This window comes from Benincasa hispida, chromosome 10 (assembly GCF_027475165.1).
Source record: "Benincasa hispida cultivar pf3 chromosome 10, pf3_genome.v1.1, whole genome shotgun sequence".
Classification (NCBI taxonomy): domain Eukaryota; kingdom Viridiplantae; phylum Streptophyta; class Magnoliopsida; order Cucurbitales; family Cucurbitaceae; genus Benincasa; species Benincasa hispida.
Window position 1 is genome coordinate 6,808,550 of NC_143487.1, and position 9,958 is coordinate 6,818,507.

Below are 9,958 nucleotides of genomic sequence, written 5' to 3' on the forward strand. Positions count from 1 at the left end.
CCGACCTTAATTTGGTCGGTTTTGACCGGTTGGATCGATTTTCCTCAGTAAGCATTTCTAAAATGCTTTCATGGGATGAAATATCTAGAAATAAAAAATAGATTCTTGATGATGCTTTTATTCCTCCTAAAAGAGAGAAAGAACTTTCTCGTATGATGGAATATCCTCATGCGAAAGTAGAAATAAAATTTGAGGAACAACCCTCCAAATTTCCAAACTTAGAGAAAACATAAACTCTTAGTTCAAGACCGAGTACGTCCAGTATTCAGACTAAACTCCATCCTGATCTTATTAGAAATCTTTAGAATTAAGTCGGTAATATTAGATCATAGTATTCCAAATATTTAATATGAGGAAGAAAGACCTTTCTTAATTCTCCAACCTAAATAGATACAGAAGTAGGATCTCTCAAAATCCAATGTTATTATTTCCAAATTCAAATTAAATAAAGAAGTTCTTAAAAAAGAATCTATAAAAAAAGAAAATAAGAAAGAAAGAATAGCCTTTTTAAAAAATTATTCTAAAAAAAGAAGAAATCCAATAAAGAAAAAATACTTTCAAACTTTAAAAAAATACTCCAAGAACATATATCCTTTTTCAGATGGTTCAATCAAAAACAAGATTTTAATCATCTCTGTACAATAAGAGAAAAAGAAATTTGGAAAACAGTTTATAGAGGAGAAGTGTCAGGAGACAACTCTCCTATGGAAGATGTAGAATTTAAAAGTTTTTATAATGAAACAATTATTGTAAAACTCTTCCAATTAATTAAGGGATCCAATGAGCATAAAGATACCACAAACAAAGAAATCAAGAGTATTCAAGTTCAAAGTAATTTTTCTAATCGAATACTCTATTCTATAGTCGAATAGGAATATAAAATAGAAGACATAATAAAACCTAAAAAATTTGAAAAAGTGCAAAATTTATTTCACCCCACTTGAAAAGGTGAAATTAAATACAAAGAAAGATAAAATTTTGAAAGAAGTTGAGAAACTTCAAATTGACAAATTAACTTCAAATAATAAAATAAAAAAATAAAATATAAAGATCAAACAAATAAAAATGAAAAATTTGATTGGTATCGTAGGCCATTAATTCCCAACATGGGATATGAGCTATGAAACAAATTTATTAGAAATACCGAGTTTGATGGTGGTTCTGTCTACGTTTGGAACATAGGTGAAATGTCAGACTTCTGAATCCTTGAAGTCCTAAATGAAATGCTTATGGCAATAATGGCTTATGATCAAATGAGCTTTTCGACCATGAAGCAGTTAAATTATTAATCAACGATTTTTCAGGGAGTTTAAAATTATGGTGGAAAAATTGCTTAAATGACAAAAGTAGAGAAAATATCAAGACCCATAAATCAAAGGTAAAAAAAGAAGAGAGTTATTGATAGCTCTCAAAAAGAGCTATTATTCCTAGCTTAATTCGAGATCGTTAATGGATTTTATGTGTTTTTTTTCTTTATTTTATAGGTAACAAGCAACCAAGAGGTAGAATCAGAGATTTGAAGCTGATTAGGACTAATTTGAAGCGATATGGAGTAGATTTGAAGTATCCAAGCTACAAAGGACTTTAAAAGACCAAAATACACCCAGCATCAGCGTCACAATGCCGTGCAACGCTTCTGCCCAACGTTGTAAGACAGTAGTGTAGAGTTGCAACACTCCTTTAGAGCGTCGGGATGCTACGACATTTCACAGACGGATGAGAAGCACGCACGCAAGTAAACGTTGCAACAATGGTAAGTGAATACATATTTCTATTTTGCAAGAACAATTCAATAAACCTCCTTTATATTTCTATTTTGCAAGAACAATTCAATAAATCTCCTTTCTTAATTCAATGAGATTTTGTCTCTATTTTCAAATCCCATAGATATTTTGTTATAATTGGTCAACCAGTTTATATCCTCAATACAAAATGATTACAAAAATCCTTAAGATTATGGTTTGCAGAGAACAGATATCTTCAAAATTTAAATTTGGAAAAGAACATCGAGTTCTTAAATGAAAAATAAAAACTTCTTGCAGCTCTGGCTCATACTACATCTAGGACAGATTTTCAAAAACATCATCTGCCTCTCCAACGGTTTCCATCTAGGAAGAAGGAGACAATGACCCAGATTATGATCTAGATGATCATTTCCTCGACTCATAACCCATGTGAGCTTCAAATCCAATAAAAGTACATGTTTCACAAAGAAATGAATGATGTTCATAAAGGATGCTTCATAAGAAGCAATTTCGATAATATATATATATGTATATAAAAATTAAAATTAAAATTAAAAAAATTAAAAATTAAAAAATACAATGTAAATTTGCACCTCTAAGTTTCAATCTCATATATAAGTTCTTAAAATATTCTAGTTTACACTACAAATAAATTTTTGTCAGTTAAAATTTTGAAGCAGTATCACGACCAACGAAGAAATTTGAAGACTTGAAGACAAAAATTTTGGTTAATTCTTGCATTCGCTCATTGGACAGTGCTTAGTTTGACCCATCAGTAAAATGATGTAAGTCGAAATCCTTACCTATAATCAGTCTAACACAAATGAGTACTTGAAAGAACCAACAATTCAGTGAATAAGGATGTAAATTTAAAGCATATTTAATAAAACCACTTTGTTAAAGAATATGAGGAAAATTGCATCATCATATTCTCCTCTAATTATTTTGCCGACAACTTCTCTATAATGAATTTTCAATTTCACCTTTGTAATTAATTTTTCTTTTTACTTTTATTTTTGAAATTATTTCTTTCTGTACTTTTCCTTATTTTGTTCTTTTCTCTTTTACCTTTTTCACTTTTTATTTTAATATTTACTTTTGTAATGTTTTCTCTTTTAAAATTATTGGGTTCTATCCCAATAATGTAACCTTATATTTTAACTTTGCTTTTCCAAGAACGAATCTGTTAGATAGTGACGATTTGATCTTATCTTTTAATTTTTTGCATTTAATTATCTTTTGAATTCTAGAGTCTATAAAAGACTTTCAAATTGTAATTCAAAAGCATTGCTCTAAATTCTTCAACATATCTTCTCTTGTAAAGTTTGTTAATTTCCACTTGCTACTCATTTGTAATTTTCGATCCTATTTTTCTTTGGAATTAGTATTGAGCAACTGGTATTAAGTGGATATAGACTGGTTTTACTGAACCACTATAAAATTTTTGGTGTCAATTTATCTAACACTCTTCTATTTAATTTTGCAATTAATTTATAATTATATTTTATTAGATTAAATTAAGGAAAATAATTTCAAATGGTAAAACTGTTGAAAATATGTATAAGATATAACAAAATTTTAGAACTATCAATGATAGACGTTGATAGACACTGATAGGTATTGATAGACACTATATCTTGTAAATATTTTGTTATATTGAAAATATAGAAACTGTTGAAAATATGTATAAGATAATTCTAAAATTTTGTTATATCTTGTAAATATTTTGGTTCATTTTTCTATATTTAAAAATGACTCTTAAATTAATTGTAATATTTATTCTTGAAATTTATTGTTCATATTTGTTTACTTTGATGGGTAGTTCTTTAATTTGCATATCTTTTACCAATCTTATTATTAAAATTAAATAGGGTGTTCATAAGTGTTAGTTTTAGTTTCTTGAAAACTTCGTCGAATTATTTTGTAAAATTATTGTTTAAATTATTTGATAGCTAAAAGCATATTAATTTGTTTAATTGGGCCTAAATTAGTAAAAAAGTTTTTATTAATTTTAATGAACCCTATTAATTCCCTCTAGGGTTACCATACTGATCCTATAGTGAGGAGATCTCATGCCTAAGTAGAAACTAGGAGTTGGCTATTTGTGCTTTTAATAGATCAGTACTGCATTATAATTTCTAAATTATTTCAATTAATGAATTTTCTTTCAACTGAACAAATTGCCCCTTGGAAGTAGTGATTTTGTACTTAATTTTGTTACCAACTCTTATATCTCGTTAATATTATGATATTCTATATCATGTCTTGTTATTCATTACGCTATAACATTGTGCCTGACAAGTGAAAATTAGTTTCATATTAACCCTTTTTCGGTCACAAATTGTTTTTTGAAATGTTGATAAAATGTCACTATGAATGTGAAGGGATCAAATCTTGTGCGGAAGCATTGACCGCCTATGCTTTTAATTATTGCTATGAAAAAATACAGAAAATACAAAGAACATTAAACTTCTAAACTAAGTATGCTTTTATTGTGAAGAACTTCAAGGAAAAAGAAAATACCTTCAGAGACAAGCTTCAATCTTCTCCAATTCTTCACTGTGTTCACGAACTCTTCAATCAAAAACCTATACACCACCAATAAGTCTTCTCCGCCATTCTCCAGCAAGGACTTGGTTTGTGGGAACCTCTTTTGGAATACAAAGGGAAGAAGTTTTCGGAGAAACTTTTTATTTTTGATTTGGGAGAGATGAGAGATTGAGAGAGAATTGAGAGAGCGATTGTGTAAATTAGAATTCTTCCAACTCCTAGTAAAATGTAGAAGTTAATCTCTACTTAATGAGTGATGGGAGTTAACTCCCCTCAACCCACTCCCTCCAACTACTCTGTAACTGTAGGGGAGTTATTATTTATTTATTAAATCAAATTTGATTTAATTTAATTATTAATTATTTTAATTAATTATCATATATTTAATTAAATATTAATTTGAATCATATTCATATGTATTTTCTCTCATAATCTATAATTTTAATGTCTATTCTATTCACAATAAATTTAATCTATAGTTTTAATATGAATCTCATTTATAGTATATTTAACATTTGAATCTTATTCAGATACATTATTTTCTCAAATTATATAGTTTAATTTTGAATCTCATTCAAATTTAACTCTATAATATAATATACGCATATACATTATATTAATTGTATGACATACAATTAAAATATATTCTCTTATAATTTGAACAATTCAAATTCTTGCAAAACTAAACAGATTAGAAGCCCAATTGATTCAAGATTAATTAATTAAATTAATCAACATTAATTAACTATGGGTCTAAAGACCCATAGTTGCACTCTTCGTATTATAGAATATTTTGTGTCCATGAATGTAACCTTTACCAGTAAGTTAATACTTTACGAGTCGTTCGAAATTACAATTGGGTCAAATTACCATTTTATCTTTGTAATTATCTCTTGCTCCTTAAGTCTCACTGATAACCACCTTTATGATCCAACTATAAATAAAATCCTCTTGGGCCAATGAGAGAGGGGCCAACCAGAGTCAACATTAAGGGAACAACTCATCTACTTTCCCTAAAGTTGGGAAGGAGTGAATTCCTTCTTGTGTAGCTCCACACTCGATTCTATCCCTAAAATGGTAGACTTATTGAGTTGGTGACTCGAGTCACTCTCACCCATATAAATCAAAGAACAAGTCCTAAAAGGCAGGAGTCCATAACTCACTTAGGATTGAGATCGAGTTACATATGGTCATCTAATGAAATATAATATATTCAGTCAACAGTGTTACAAAGAGAGATTAATTATTTCGCGGTCTAGTCTTATAAAAACTCTTTGTATAGGACATCCTCACTTGCAATTCTGTACATGGATGAATTTGATCAAATCGTTTGTAATATCTAGAACATTTGTAACATTTACAAAGTGAGCTGTATCAATAGTGTTACCAGGATTAGGCATCCAGTATTATCCATATACTATAAGTTATTATTTGAACATGATCCACCTATATATCAACCGCATACTATTCAAACTACATTAAATAACCTTAGATCTTAATTTATTGGATTAAGTTACACAAGTCTAAATGTCTAATAAAATAATTTTTTTTATTTTATTAAATAAATAATTTTTTTATACATTAAAAATCACGAGATTTAGGACATAAACTCCCACACAGTGGATATTTCTAGAAAAAAATTGAATTTAAAAAATTCATGAAAATATTTAAATTCACAAATAATATTTTCATAATTTTTTAAAATAAGTTTAAATTTCTTAATATTAATATTAGATCCAAATTGATGATATTTATTGATATTTTTGGTATGTTTTGTGAAATATATAGTAAAATTATTAACGATTCACTCATTATTTGATATTGAATCAATAGATACTTAAAGATGTTAATGGAAACGTGAATATATACCCAGAAAATTAAAAGACCAAAAACCACATTTAATATATATATATTTTCAATTTAACAACTGTATAGGTCAAAGACTGAACTCTTACCGTTCAAAATATAATTGGTGTCTAATCCAAATTCACGTGAACAAGTTTGGAACTGGAAGTGTGAAATGAAACATTTAATTTAGTGATAAATGACTGCATCAGTTGACCCGAAATTTCAAGTCTTTCAACCGAACACTCCAACTTTTGACGGAGATAGAAGATGTTGAAGGAAGAAGATGGAAGATAGAATGATGAGGTAGAGAAAGAAGGGGTGTGTAACGACCCGACCCCCTAGGATCTAGGTAAGGCCGTTGCATGCAAAGAATTTAAAACGACGCTCAGTTATTTGAAATAAATGCTAATTCAAAACAAGAGAAGTTCAAAAGATATTTATTAAATGCAATTGTTAAAAACAATAATAGGGTACCCATAAATCATAAAGGTTAATAAATACATATGAAAAACAATTCTTAATAATAAGTTTCAAACATCAAAACTAAACCTTTAGGGAAACATGAAAAGAACTCTAAATCTCATGATGCGGAAGCGTAAAAACTAGTCCCAGTGGCTCAATCATGAATTCCGTTGCGCCATCGCCGGTGCATCTCTATCCTTATCTGAAACATCAACATAAGAAAGAATGAGTATGAAATACTCAGTAAGTAACCCCACCACTGGAGTCAGGCTAGGCATCTATGTCCTCTAGATACCCACATATGGCACATAAACATATGGAACAACCAAAAGACTGAGTCCTATCTTATTGTAGTTAAGCATGCCCACAAAACTGGTGAATCCCGAAGGAAACACAAAACTGGTGAATCCCGAAGGAAACACAAACGGGTGAATCCCGAAGGAAACACAAACGGGTGAATCCCGAAGGAAACCACAAACGGGTGAATCCCGAAGGAAACCACAAACTGACGGGTGAATCCCGAAGGAAACCACAAACTGGTGAATCCCGAAGGAAACCACAAACTGGTGAATCCCGAAGGAAACAAAAAACTGGTGAATCCCGAAGGAAACAAAAAACTGGTGAATCCCGAAGGAAACAAAAAACTGGTGAATCCCGAAAGAAACACAAAACTGGTGAATCCCGAAAGAAACACAAAACTGGTGAATCCCGAAAGAAACATAAACTGGTGAATCCCGAAGGAAACACAAACTGGTGAGCATTTAACTAATCAATGAGGATATTCACACAGTCTTAACGTACTAAGATTCAACATTGTACAGTTCTAAAATATACATAAAAATTCTTGAGACCATGGCTTCATCACATACACATATTTCTTAATAACATATTATACCTCATCTATGTATAACTTACATCATAAATCCACAACATGCAAGTATGCCTCAACACCAGCAGATCAGACATCGACATATGAAAAACACATACTATCACATACTAACGATCAAGTACTTAGGGGTGTATGTAAACAAATCAGAATTCGTGCCAGAACATACTTTGATTCAGGTCATACTGTCAATCAATATGCTAACATTTACCATAACATACGTTTATCATGCTAGCATACAACTAAAGCCTGGCCCGTGGGCAGTTCCAGTAGTAAGATTACTTACTCAAATTTGGTCCCAAATTAACCCAAGTAATTAACCTTCTTACAACTCTCGGAAGACTTTGAATCCATCCTATAACATACATTACAAATATTAATTTAGCACCCCTAGTCCAAAAATAATAAATCCAAAGTTTTTAACATCTTTGGGGTCTAAATCCAATTAACCAAATTAAATCAAATGACCACAAATTTAACTTACCGAAGTCGTGGCTTGAGGCCAGTTCCAAAGTTCTATTTATTTGTCCAAACTGAACCTAAATCAAAATCAAAGTATAACAACTAAATTTTCAACAATTACCCTTAATAAAAAAGGGAGCCAAACCAACTACTCACCCAAAACTTACCAAAATTGACGGAACTCATAATCTTGTCGGTAGCACCCAAAAGACTTTAAAATGCCTCCAAACTTTGTATCTAAAATCCAAAATCACAATTAATCCAGTAATTAGGCCCATAATTGGTTGGTTATTCAAGACCTGAACCACAAATCTCAAATTCCCAACAAAACTCACCCAAACTAGTAGATCCAACGAGTGGCGACGACATCCTGCTTGACGGTGGTGTCGGAGTGGAGTCGCACAACCTAGGCAGCAGCGAATTGCAACCAGAGGCAACAAGCTATAGATTCGTGGGTCAGAGAGAGAGAGAGGCGGGCGTTTGAAGCTCGCCATCGAGCGACGCATCGCTGGTGGGAGTCGGATCCAGCCGACTGAGAAAGGGCGGTGCTGGGTCGCGAACGGCGAGGCGGCGCTTCAGATCTGGATTTTTCGGCGGAGTCGACACGAACGTAGAGGGCAAGCGGCTGGATTTGGGCGGAGGAGGACGTCGACGACTCGAGTCTGGTCGGGCTGAGAGCGGCGGATGTACGGCGAAGGAGTCGGCTAGGCAGAAGCTTACACAGCGAGCGGTGGTGGAGACCAGCTTGAGATCGGGCGGCGGCAGTCTGGAAAGCTGGGCGACTGGCGACGTGTCTGACCGGCGGGATCTGGCCAGCCGGAACCCACTAACGGCGGCGACTGAAGGAAGAAGAAAAATGAAGGGGGGTTCGTAGGAGAGTGAGGCGTGTGGGAGAGGGTTATTCTTTTTATTTTTTTTTTAAAAAAATAATAATAATAAAAGGAAAATAGTACAATTATAATTAAATTCTCTCCTTATTCCACCTTATACCATTTAAATTTCTTTCCTTTTCCAAGAAAAATAATTTCTTGCCATAAATTTCCAAATTGAGTTTGACAATTGAAAAGAATTTGAATAATTTCCACACCAACACTTAAATCCTCGCACTTATACTTTAAATTCAAAAATTCCAAACGTGCCCTTCCACTAAGGATAATTACTGAAAAGGGAAAAATTACATTATTATTAAATAAAAAGGCACGAGATCTTACGGGGTGAGCAAGAGAAAAAATAGAGAGAAAAATAAAAAAAAAATATATTTTTAATTTGATAGAGTAGAATAATTAAATTAGAGATAAAAAAAAGACTTAGCTAATATAAATTTATTTTTCAAAGAGAGAAATTCTATGTTTCATTCAAATCTATCATAGAAACTGATTCATGGTATATTACAGATTATATCATTTGCAAAACAACTATTCAAAAAACAGAAAAAAAAAATATAGATATCCAAACTCAAACTTTAGTAACCTATCCCTACAAACCAAGTTTTAGAAATCTAGGCTTCCAATCATTTTACTTTAAATATAGATATTTGTGATTTCTAGATTGCCATTAAATATTTGAACTTGTGTGACAAACGCCCCAATTTGAAGGTGTCAAATATAACATTTGATTTAAAAATAAATGAATGCATCAAATTTACCCGAAATTTCAAGTCTTTCAACCAAACCGTTTGAACTTTTGAAAGTCTTATCTCTTCATTTTTTCTTTTGGGGTAATTAATTTTCAAGTAGGGGCATGGTCATTTCACCAACCTCGGTCCTTTCAATTTATTTCCAAATAAGCTCACAATTTGACCCTAACCCTACTTTTCAAAGTAGTTGAAAAGTGAGCTTCTACGGAGTTGAAAAACTAAGAAATTCTTATGCAAGTGTTTTGTTGGGCCTGAACACTTGAAATTCTTGAATGAAAAAACCCAAATGATGAAGCTGGCCCTTTTGCTTATCCAAACCATGATCAAGCCAATTTATTTTAACCCAAATAATTTTGGTAGGTAGAAAAC

At 31.7% G+C, this 9,958-nt stretch overlaps 2 long non-coding RNA genes across 2 annotated transcripts; both read right to left on the bottom strand.

Annotated features, from left to right (window-relative positions):
• Window positions 1-1,842: 1,842 nt before the first annotated feature.
• Window positions 1,843-4,514, bottom strand: LOC150033071 (uncharacterized). Its single transcript, XR_016523705.1, has 2 exons — window positions 4,269-4,514; window positions 1,843-2,179 (listed from the first exon to the last, which is right to left on the bottom strand). It is a non-coding gene; the product is annotated as an uncharacterized LOC150033071 (long non-coding RNA).
• Window positions 4,515-6,566: 2,052 nt separating this feature from the next.
• Window positions 6,567-9,485, bottom strand: LOC120089421 (uncharacterized). The gene is made up of 5 exons (XR_005485170.2): window positions 8,289-9,485; window positions 8,121-8,190; window positions 7,976-8,030; window positions 7,778-7,846; window positions 6,567-6,807 (listed from the first exon to the last, which is right to left on the bottom strand). It is a non-coding gene; the product is annotated as an uncharacterized LOC120089421 (long non-coding RNA).
• Between the last annotated feature and the right edge of the window lie 473 nt (window positions 9,486-9,958).